The sequence below is a fragment of the Bos indicus genome, chromosome 10, assembly GCF_029378745.1.
Source record: "Bos indicus isolate NIAB-ARS_2022 breed Sahiwal x Tharparkar chromosome 10, NIAB-ARS_B.indTharparkar_mat_pri_1.0, whole genome shotgun sequence".
In the NCBI taxonomy this organism is placed as follows: Eukaryota; Metazoa; Chordata; class Mammalia; order Artiodactyla; family Bovidae; genus Bos; species Bos indicus.
In genome coordinates, this window is record NC_091769.1 from 62497264 (window position 1) to 62509493 (window position 12230).

General features: G+C 41.5%; 1 protein-coding gene and 1 non-coding gene across 12 annotated transcripts in view; one reads left to right on the forward strand and one right to left on the reverse strand.

The window, feature by feature from the left end:
* SEMA6D (semaphorin 6D) overlaps positions 1–12230 on the reverse strand; it is a 397430-nt gene that overhangs the window by 33940 nt on the left and 351260 nt on the right. The window lies entirely within an intron of this gene.
* On the forward strand, positions 391–462 carry TRNAH-AUG (transfer RNA histidin (anticodon AUG)). Its single transcript has one exon. It is a non-coding gene; the product is annotated as a tRNA-His (tRNA).

A 12230-nucleotide genomic window follows, 5' to 3' on the forward strand; every position in this document is an offset into this window, starting at 1 on the left:
TACACCTTCTCTGCTTACTGTGTCTTTTGCAGCATCCAGCCTGCCCAAGGGAGAAGAAATGGAGGCCAGAGGAGCAGAGGGATCCCAGGGCAAGGTTACCACTCACACGTGTCAGATTCTTCAGCCTCCCACGCTCTTAGGCCGGCCCAGTGCTTCTATGGAGGTGAGATAAGGAAGCATCACTGCTGACTAACTCACCATGGTTTTTTAAAGGGACAAGTGAGAAAGTGAGCATAAAAATACTCTGTAGATTGTAAAGGTGCTATACATGTGAAGTAGTAGTGTTATTATCAGTGCTTTATTTAGTTCCAGTCTGCAACAGCATGGTACACTGACATTGCTTCTGCTTTGGTTCAGATGAGTATTATTAACCTTCCTGTTTCCCTGACTTCCCTGGTGGCTCAGATGGTAAAGTGTCTCCCTATGATGCAGGAGACCCAGGTTCGATTCCTGGGTGGGGAAGATCCCCTGGAGAAGGAAATGGCAACCCACTCCAGTACTCTCGCCTGGAAAATCCCATGGACGGAGGAGCCTGGTGGGCTACAGTCCATGGGGTCGCAAAGAGTCAGACACGACTGAGCGACTTCCCCTTCCCCTTCCCTTCCTTCCTTCCCTGGATGCAGCTACTCTGCAAGTTGAGGGCCCTGATGGGCTGCCGACTCTCGTCTCCTGCTGTTCTGTGGACCAGGGACCGTTTCCATGACTTCTCTGATGGCAAGTTCCTACTCATTCCTTAGGACTTTTCACCAGTTTGAACCCTTTTCTGTTTCTTTTTGCAACATTCCATCCATTTTGACTGTGGGTTGACCATGGTAGGAGGTTGCACTGACCATATACGAGTTTGTCTTTCTAATGAGAGCGAGTTCCTGGAAGGCAGGATCTGAGACTTCAGTTCACGGGCCACTACATGAAATATTTCCCATGCCCACTTCTCTAAGAGAGCAGGGCTTGCCTAGTAACATACTCCTTTTTATTTTCATGGGACATACCTGGAGTTCCGAGTAACATGCACATGTTAGAAACTGGAAAAGTGGAGAAGATTCTGAGCACAACAAGCCATGGTTGAATGCTAAGGAAATACTAGGCACTGTGCTAATAAACACTCCTTAGGAAGCTGGTGCTATTTTCCCAAATTTTTAGATAAGAAAAAAGGTAATCTGCCTCAGGTCACAAAACTAAATAGCAGGGCTTAAGTCAGTTGGACTCCAATGACTGTGGTCTTAATCACGACACCAGAAAAAGATAATGCAGAAGAAATGGAAAGGAGAAGAGAAAGGGGCCTTTTTAATTTATTAAGAAAAGCATAGTCATATTTTTAGCTTGCTTTTATTATTGTTATTTGAAGATGTAAACAGCATTCATGTCTTCTTCTAGTCTAATGACCTAGCAGGTAACTGCAGCAGACAAATAAATAAATACAAGATTTTATGAAACAACAAAATAATAAGAGGACTTTCATGGAGGAAGTGAGCAAAGATCCTGTCTCCCTAAGCCTTGGGAGTTGGTTTCCACCTCTTCTTCCTACCTCCCCTTTTGAAGTGGCCGGGGCCTCTTCCTTACCATCTCTGACCCAGCATCAGAGTCTTCAAGCTGCTTCTGGTGTGTGTGTGGGGTGGGGGGCGAGGTGACAGGGCAGGGGTGCAATGGGGACCCACCTCCAAAATCAGGGAACCTTCTTGTTCAGGTGCTCCTCCCGTGTGGACACAAACTGAGGGTGGAAAGCCCACCAGGTCCCTCTGCTCCTGGGTCTCAAGGGTTAAAGAAAGCTTTCCTTGAGAATCCCTTCCTGGAAATGTCCAGCAGGCCGGGCAGCATGGATGTGGCAGGGAGCACATAAGAAGGAAAGTCTGCGCCTCTGAAGGCTCGTCTACTTCTTTTCTTTTCTATCATCACTGACCAGTAAGAGAACAGCAGAGAGGAAACTCTTATCCATACTCCATCTCAACCCTGAGAAACGGCTGGAAAAAGGGGGTCAATATGAAGCCCACAGAAGGAGCCATGAGTCGACAGCCCATCTTCTCACTGTGCCTGAGAATAAACACCCTCATACAATTCACTGAGGAAATGGGGTTTAAGGATATTCTGGTTCTACCACCCATTAGCTATGTGACCTTGGAAAACCTACTTTGCCTTGTACCTGTGAAAAATAGAGAACAAGTAGACTATCTTAAAGGACTGTTTAAAGGTTACAGGCTTAATATTCAGAAAACCTTGAAAAGTGTGCAGGCAAATAAGTGGTCTTAGCTATTACGGTTATTGCTGTTAGTATCGTTATTGACATAACTCTGTTTCTGTGTTCCCTGCCCTGTGATAATCTAATCTTTCCTGAAGACCACCTCTGGTGATTTCAGTGTCTTCTATGTTCTAAATTCTCTCTTGGAATCTGCCAGCACATCAGATGCTAAACATTTTACTGGTGTAAATGCACCAAATATACTTAAAGTTGTTATTTTTTTTTTTTTTTGAGATGCATCACATATTCAGGCCCACTTCTAATATCTGTCTTAGAAGAAAAGAGCCATGACACAGATGATTAAAAGCCCCAAGACCTGGCTTCCTAGGGAAGGCTGGGGAATGGAAGGAATGCTGCTTGTGGAAAAGTCAGTGAAGAGACACAACTCAATGACTGAATTCCCTGCTGTGGGAAAGGTGAGTTAAACAATTGGAGAACTCATTCCTGGAGTATTCTAGAAAGCAAGGGTAGAGATCAATGCTATAATACCTCCCAGACTATGACGTTTCAAATATCTAGATTCTTAGCCTCTCAAAAACATGGTTCCCAGATATCATCTACCGTTCCCATTTAGAAGTGGGTATACAGATCCCTCCTTTGAGTCCAGGATATGACTTGCCTGAATAGAGAAGAATATGGTGCAACTGATGTTTTGTCACCTGTGGGTCCAGAAGGTAATGAGTGGGCAGCTTCCAATTTCTGTTTCTTCAGATACTTTTTCAACCCAGCCACCATAGTATGGGGCTTCCCAGGTGGCACTAGTGGTAAAAAAAAAATCTGCCCTCCAAAGCAGGAGACACAAAAGACTCAGGTTCCATCCCTGGGTTGGGACCATCCCCTGGAGTAGGAAATGGTATCCCACTTCAGTATTCTTGCCTGGAAAATTCCATGACAGAGGAGTCTGGTGGACTACAGTCCATGGGGCCGCAGAGTTGGACATGGCTGAACACACACACACACACACACACACACACACACACACACACACACACCCATAGTATGAGAGAGCCCATTCTGTTTAAAATCAGGCCTTCATGAAGAGGCCCATGTAGAGAGAGACTAGACTGTGGGTTAGTCTCTGAGACTAAGGCTCAGCCCTAGTTGATCTCCCAGCTTATAGGCAACCACGTGGGCTTCCCACATGAGTGGGCCAATTGTGAAATGGATCCTCCAGCTCATAATTGAGTCACCCTACTTGATTTAAAGTGGAGCAGTGCTGAGTTATGCTCAAATTGTAGATTTTTGAGTCAGATGAATGATTGCAATTATTTTAAACACTCAGTTTTGCAATGGTCTCTAATGAAGCTAGATAATTGATATACTGCATGTTTTGGGGAGAATTCTTTCCTAGATCCTTTAAGGTACTCGCTGGGGCCTGAAATACTGCTTTGTTTTGCTTTCTCCTCTTGGTCCAGCTGAAGACTGAAATTAGCTGTCAGAGCTGAGTATATGGTAGAGACACAGGAAGCTGCTGGTCAGAATATAGATGCTAACACAATTCCCAGCCTTCAGACTGTCTAGGTGTCAGCAGGACTAAACTTGTTCCTAAAAGGTCTTGTCTCAGTTTCTAAAAAAACATCAGGCTTCTTGTTAATAATCAGGAATGCAAATTAAATCAACAAGGTACCTTTTACAAAAGGCAAATACATGTCTTTTTTCTGAAGGATAATAATGTTAATTGGAATTAATTGATATATTACACATGGCAGGGTAAAAAAAATTACAACATTTAGAAAACAGTTTGTCAGCGTGTACACACATGCTCCCATCCATGATGCTAACAATACGAACCCTGATTCAGTGATTTTTACTTCTTATACTTTATCCTAAGCAAAAGATCTAAAGAAGAACAAGGAAGATGCTTATTTAACATGGAGAAGTAGTAAAAATAAAAGTACATTATACCAGGCTCATGGAATATCATGCGACCACTAAGATGACAATAATGAAGACCAGTAATCCTTAGTTTATGATGTGATACCAAATGGGGAAATCAGAGTGTAAAATTATATGTTCATTAATTACAACTCTATAAAAACAGAGATACATATTGACAAATGTTAAAAGGGAATAAAGGCAAAATGAGCTATTTTAGGATTTTTCCCTTTTAAGAATAATACTTTTAACACTATAAAAGGAGAGATTGAGCGATGATCCATTAAAAATATAAAATCACTCTCCAACCCAAATAAGCTAAACATTTTCCTGATGAAGGCAATTATTGACCTGTTGACCAAAGCCAAGAACAAATACTTGGATCCTATGGAATCTGTCTCTTAAAACATTATTTTAGATGATAATGTCTTAGAAAATAAGTCCTCTATAATTTTATATATCATTTTTACACTCTGGGCATCTAATAAAAGAAAACGGAGGTAATTCAGAGATTTCAGTTAAGTTAGCATATCATAATTTTGGCTTTGCTTCCCACCCTGCGCCACTGTGCCCCCCTCCCCCACTTTTAACCTTCAGTTTTTTCTTTCCTAGGTTTCCAAAATATAAAGTGCTAAAATAAAACCAGCAACAACAGTTTCTACTTTTAAAGTGAACTTTAATCTGATTTTCACAAAGATACATCCCAATTCAAAATCACTGCTGTTCTCCTGGTGCTAGTAAGATGGTGTTTGTCTTTTGCATTAAAAATTAAGAATTCTAGTCACATAGGAGAAAGAAAACCTGGTTTAGACTTCTCAGTGATCAAATGCATGCCAGTAAAAGCAAAAGAATAACTGGTTGCAATTGTGTCCTTGGATATTTAAAGCCAAACCCATTTTCACCCTGGTTGTTTAAACATTGGCTTTAAGGTCTCCTTTCTCTATCCTAAAAACACGCACAGGAAAATGCAGAAGAAAGACCTGGCTCGCTCAAATTTCAAACGTCCTCTTAGAGCCTGGTGAGCGGAGTAGCAAGAAGTAAGGATGACTTCTCTGCCAGCCTTCTTGCTGGGGTCATCAGCCTACTTCACCATGAGCCACATAAGTGCCATTCTAAGCATTAAACATACTTTTATTTGTGTGTGTAGCCAAACATTAAATATACATTTTCCTAAGCTAATGTCCAAGCAGAGCAGTTTATAATTTACTTTAAAAGATAAATGGCTGCAGGAACACTGAATCCATTTCAGAATTTGGTCGCATTGAGCCATTTTTCTTAGTCATAAAATAAATTCCATAGTACAGAAAGATAATCCCATAATTCTGCTTCTAGGTATTAGAGCAACAACAAGTCAGACATCAGCTCTGTCTGTAGCCCTTTTTGAATCAGCCCACTCAACACTAATATAAATGTAAACACATCAGTCAGCCAGTCATTAGGGGCTCAAGAAAAGTCTTGGGAGCTAAAGTATAAACTCCCATTTGGTTCCAAGGCTCCTAAGTTAAGCATCTTATTGCACATACACAATAAAACAGGCAGAAGTCAAGATGTTCTCTACCAAGATAAACTAAAATTAAATGAGGTTAAATTAAATTTAAATAAATGAATAAACAACTCCTAAACTGAGTAACTTTTAGGAGGCCAAAAGAGATGATACTTATTTCTCTCATATACACACCTTAAATCAAGTTGTTTAAAAGAATCTACATTAACACCTCTTGATCAGTGTCAAAGTAAAAATTGCTTAATATTTAAGCGATGAAGTCTGTAGCATCAAGACTTTGATTTTAATTGGCTCGTGGTACTGTGGCTTACATTGGAGATGTCTGTGGGCTTTCACATTACAGAACAGCCTCCCATCTCTGTATTTAAACAGGTCAACAACATGTTTGTAAAGTGGAAAAGGTCCACTTAGATGATGTAAATGTTTAGGTGGGTGATGAGAGATACTTGGAGCACCAAATTCTCTTGTGATCTAAAATCTGCTCAAGTGGAAGGTGGCTCCAGGCAGAAATGAAGATCTATCTAAAAATGATAATTGCTACATCTCAATTAAAGTTGTTTTTCTTTGATAGTCTTTATTTAATATGTATTTACTTATCAAGTTGGTACCTCAACTTGATAAAAAACCTGAGTATACCTGAAATCCATGCTTCCCATTCAACAGCTATAAGTTTTAATACAGAATTTGCAAGTGTTCTGAAGTGTCATAATGACTGAAGCAGAAAAATCATGGTTCTCACACAGAGTAAATGCAGATTCATTGGTGGTGCCTCTTTCTTGAACCTTGGAGAGACTGGGTCGCCACAGAACTAGATATTTGGGCCACCATGAGTAGAGGGGCACCTTTTCTGAAAGTTAAAACTAAGTTTAAGACTACCCAGAAATTGGGTCATTTGTAGAGACACGGATGGCCCTGGGCTTCCCAGGTGGCACTAGCGGTAAAGAACCTGCCTGCCAACGCAGGAGGCGCATTAGAGACATGCGTGTGATCCCTGGGTTGGGAAGACCCCCTGGAGGAGCCACAGCAACCCACTTCAGTATTCTTGCCTGGAGAATCCCATCAAGAGAGGAGCCTGGTGAGCTATAGTTCATGTGGTCACAAAGAGTCAGACACCACCAAAGTGACTTAGCACACACACATGGATGGACTTAGAGACTGTCATCAGAGTGAAGTGAGCCAGAAAGAGAAAAACAAACATCGTATATTAATGCATATATGTGGAATCTGAGAAAAACTGGTAGAGACGATCTTATGTACAAAGCAGAAATAGAGACACAGGCTTAGAGAACAAATGTGTGGATACCAAGGGGAAAAGGGGAGGGTGGGATGAATTGGGAGGCTGGGATGGACATACATACACTATGATACTACGTATAAAATAGATGACTAATGAGGACCTGCTGCATAGCTCAGGGAACTCTACTCAGTGCTCTGCGTGACCTAAATGGGAAGGAAATAAAAAAAGAGGGGACATAGTATGCATATAGCTGGTTCACTTTCCTGTACAGTAGAAACTAATACAACATTGTAAAGCAACTATGCTCCAATAAAAATGTTAAAGAAAAGACTACACAGAATAGACCCAGAAGCAGCATTCACTTGGCACCACACTGTGGGGTCTGTTTTGACTGGTCAGTGGCCCATGCCAGTGGGCTGGCTAAATAGTTTATCACCTTGTAATATACAAAACTGGGGCAGTATATTAGAGAACTCTCAAGGATGCCAATATTTGTATATTAGAGTTTTAAAGTCTCAGATATAGATTTTTTTTCTAAGCGTGGCAAAAGTCCTGGAGTGAGTTACATCTCCTCTGGGATATCAGCATAAAATCTATAGAGAGGAAAGGACAGATCCAAATGAAATGAGCAGAATAATTCCAGTGCTGAATCAATTTGATTCTATGTTATAAAATCACCATACAGCATGTAGGCCTAGTCTAGAGGTCAAAAGTTTTAGCTATACAGCTCAACTTCTCAAGAAGAGTCCTGACTTCTACTTTTTTTTTGATCTCATATAATCCCCATACCATAATTTTGAGAGTCTAGTCACCCCAGTTATAACCCAAACGCAGGCCTGACATCATTTGACACTCAAGTCTTATACTCTCTTGTAGTGTGCAGATTACTAGCAGTGGCCCTGAACACCACGTCTATTCTGCCTCAACTTACAACTGAGAGAACCCAGGGAAATTATGTGCCTTGCCTGAGTGTGCAGAGCCAGAAAACATGCCTCTTTCCAACTCATGTCTATCTACTCAGATGCTACAGAATAAATGACATTGGTAAAAAGGAGCAATCAGGCAAGGCTACATGATAAGCAGGGACCAGTGCAAAATGAAAACGGGGGCTCCTTATTCAAAAATTATTAAGAATTTCAAGATGGCTAGAGCAGCACATTCTAGGCATGGGGCCAAGTGTGACTGCACAAGTAACACATCCACGAAACTGATCCTGGCTGCAGTTATGTCAGCACTTACTAAACTGTGACTCTTTGAAGGCCAAGGGGAAGAACATCTCTTTGAACACTGAATAAGCTCAAAAATGATCTATCACGTGGATAAGTGAATGAATGTGTAGGTGAATGATGAAAGAATGCAGCTAGAAAATTACACCTCAGACCCAGGGACAGGTTGAGTTAATACAGTAAGTCACCCTGAGAACTTGGTCCATTATTTAAGTGACACAATTCATAATCTGAAAATACTTCACAACACACAAAATTTCCTAGCTCCAGCATAAGTAAGTTGCCAGTACCATGTCCAAAATGTGAGCAGCGAGCTTTACATGTGGTAGTGTTACAATACTTTTATGTGCTCAAGAAATGCCAGCTTCTTAGCAGAACTGCTCTTATGTTCTTTTTCTCTTTGTGTTTAGAAGTAGCTATCCAGATATATTTTACAGAGCCTATCCACGTGCAGAACTACAAAATACTTCAGATGTGAGTATTTCATATATTGCCAAGCATCCCTGATTTGAAAACAGTAGTAATAATAACAACACAACAATTTGTTGAGTTTTATTATGTCAGATACAATGCTCAGTGCTTTGCATATATTTCTCCTGAAAAAAGACCTCAAAACATCAAACCGTGAATGAAGGAGATATATTATCCTGATTTTCCAGTGAGGAAAACAAGGTTCCAAGAGGTTGAGTGGCACATCAGACAGAATTTGCCTTTAGGACCGTTTGGACTCCTGAAGACTAATAGTTCTTTGGAAGGTTGGCTATACACAAAACAGCAGAGCAAGGGCTATGGCCTGCCTTTAAGGAATGAGACTTTTATCTGATAAGGGCTGAGTGAAGTTTCACTTTGGTGAGCAAAAATGCAGTCATAAAACCCTGAAAGTAGCAATTTCTGATATTGAAAATCTAGGTGGTTAATTTTATAGCTTATTGCAAATTTGGATACAGACAGGTAAAGGAGAAGCCTCCTCACCTATCTTTTATGGGGCTTTAGGATCTGATTCACTGCATTACTGTAACAGGAAAAGAGGCTGAACTCTATACTCAGAGTGAAGGAAGACTTCGCCAGGCTGAGATTTCCACTCAGGTAGTCTGCAATATATTTCATTAAGGGACAGAAAGGCAAAAATGTGGGTAACATTCATGATGACAGACTCACATTTGTCTCAGAACTGAAGAGAAGAGAGTTAATGTTTCTGTCTCTACCTCTCCAGATAGAAGTGGCTTCATAATTATGGCTTGTATTTATTATGATGTTTCAAAGTGTAAATCTGGCAGGGGTATCTTAAGTCTCATTTAAAACAAGCCATAGGGAAGAAAAAAAAAGAAAAAAAAAATGAGAGCAAATTCATTTGATATATCCTGTCCACTTTTTTGTAGCATTGCCCACCAATGTCATAGTTTTTACATTTTTAAACTGCCTAATTAAATGAAAGTGCTGTTCCAGGGATGCAAAATTTTTTCATAATGGCAGAAAAATATTTCTGGCCAAATGCCAAAGTTTTCTAGCTTGTAAGCCCTCATGAACATGTTTATGTAATGTTACACGGGGTGTATACAACATGCATATATAACAATGTATAAATACAAATTCTGTTGTTGTTCAGTTGAAAATAGTACAAACTATAGTTACAAAACAAAATGCTGATTTTGTACATGTTTTCAATAATAAACCAGTCTCCTCCATGTAAGCTGATCGTCGTGGTCCCATTCTCTGCCCAAGACTGCCGACTCTTTGGAAAATACCCTGATGCTGGGAAAGATTTAGGGCAGGAGGAGAAGGGGACAACAGAGGATGAGATGGTAGATGGCATCACCAACTCAATGGACATGAATTTGAGCAAACTCCGGGAGATGGTGAAGGACAGGGAAGCCTGGCGTGCTGCAGCCCATGGGGTTGCAAAGAGTCGGTCACAACTTAGTCACTGTACAACAACAACAAAGAAAATGGAAAGAACTGGCAAAAGTAATCATTACCAAGTTTACTTATCCACTGAGTTACTTATTTGCCTTCTCACAGGTCAGATAATTCAAGCTCTGTTCTGAGACACAGCGCCAGATGGCATCTGCACTAAATACTCGTCAACCTATACAGAGATCATTAATGAGGATGGCTTCCAGGTGGTGCTAGTGATAAAGAACGTGCCTGCCAGTGCAGGAGATGTAAGAGACTTGGGTTCGATCCCTGGGTAGAGATCACCTGCAGGAGGGCATGGTAACCCACTCCAGCGTTCTTGCCTAGAGAATCCCATGGACAGAGAAGCCTGATGGATTTCTAGTCCATGGGATCGCAAAGAGTTGGACACAACTGAAGTGACTCAGCATGCACGTATGAGTGTTTTAAGGGAGATAAATGTCTCAGTTCAGTTCAGTCACTCAGTCGTGTCCGACTCTTTGCGACCCCACGAAGCGCAGCACGCCAGGCCTCCCTGTCCATCACCGACTCCCGAAGTTCACTCAGACTCATGTCCATCAAGTCAGTGATGCCACCCAGCCATTTCATCCTCTGTCATCCCCTTCTCCTCCTGCCCCCAATCCCTCCCAGCATCAGAGTCTTTTCCAAGGAGTCAACTCTTTGCATGAGGTGGCCGAAGTACTGGAATTTCAGCTTTAGCATCATTCCTTCCAAAGAAATCGCAGGGTTGATCTCCTTCAGAATGGACTGGTTGGATCTCCTTGCAGTCCAAGGGACTAAATGTCTCAAAAAAATTTAAATCAAAGATGGCAAATTTGCTGTATTGAGACTACCATGCACTTCCTGTATTTCGCATAGAAGACTCTGCAAATCAGTCAAGGTATCCTTTTTCTCCCTGACCTTAGATGTAGCCCCACACATTTCTATAACACTAGATGCAAGAGCCTTCTACCAATCAGGCTTGGCCTCTCTACTTTGAAACTCATTTTCCCTGCCTGTCCTATGTGTTCCATGGGGAATGGCTCTTCAGGGATGTAACTGAAAATTACAGGGAAATTGTGCCATGGTAGCATATCAACCCCTGAGAGCTGAATGAGGTGCAATTACTGCTAACTGAAAATATTATCTATATATTTCTGAAAATTGAGTATAAAAACTATATTAGCAGCAATGAAGTTTTAAGTGATCTTGAAAGAAAAGGGCAAAGTGTTATAAAATGTAAATGGCAATAATAAATTTGAGAAGTGGGGCTATTTGTGTGTGTGTGTGTCTTTGTACAGATGGTTATATGCACATTCATGAGGTGGGTTCATATTTTTTGAAATCACCAGTAGATGTGATACTATGTGGCAATTAAAATACAAAGATAAATATAACATTAAGGAATGCTACTACTAGAAAGAAACTTGGAAATCATTTAGATTCTCTTTGATGCCCATCCCACCCTCACTTTGTTCTAATGAGAGCACTAGGGCCACAGAAGGCCAGGGCTTTGTCCAGAGATAGCTGGTTGGCTAATAGTGATACCAGGCCAGGTTTCCAGATTCCCAGCTCTGTCCTCTCCTTTTTAAACTGCTCAGATGGCCTTTTCAGTGATGGGACCATGTTTTGAGCTTTAAAATTACATTAAGCCTCACAAATTAGCTATTAAGTGTGTGGCAGAGAAGAAGAGAGGACAAGGAAAGAGTGAGGGAGAGATCTCTGATAACTTCCCACACTTCCTATCAAACACAGCATCTGATTTCCTGATTGACCTCTGAGGACACGAAAGCCTCATAAATTGGAGATGGTCTTGGCTGTGAGTGGGCGGGGTGACTGTCACCTGAGGAACCATATCCGACTGGCCAAGAGACACTGTCAGAGCCGGCAAAGGAGAGCCTGGTTATCTCCATCACCTTTGATCAACCATCCTTTGCTGAACCAGTAACTTCATTAAAACACTTTGTATAGTCCTCCAATGGAGAAGGCAATGGCACCCCACTCCAGTACTCTTGCCTGGAAAATCCCATGGGTGGAGGAGCCTGGTAGGCTGCCGTCCATGGGGTCTCGAAGAGTCGGACACAACTGAGCGACTTCACTTTCACTTTTCACTTTCACGCATTGGAGAAGGAAATGGCAACCCACTCCAGTGTTCTTGCCTGGAGAATCCCAGGGACGGGGGGAGCCTGGTGGGCTGCCGTCTATGGGATCACAGAGTTGGACACGACTGAAGTGACTTAGCAGCAGCAGCATAGTCCTCCA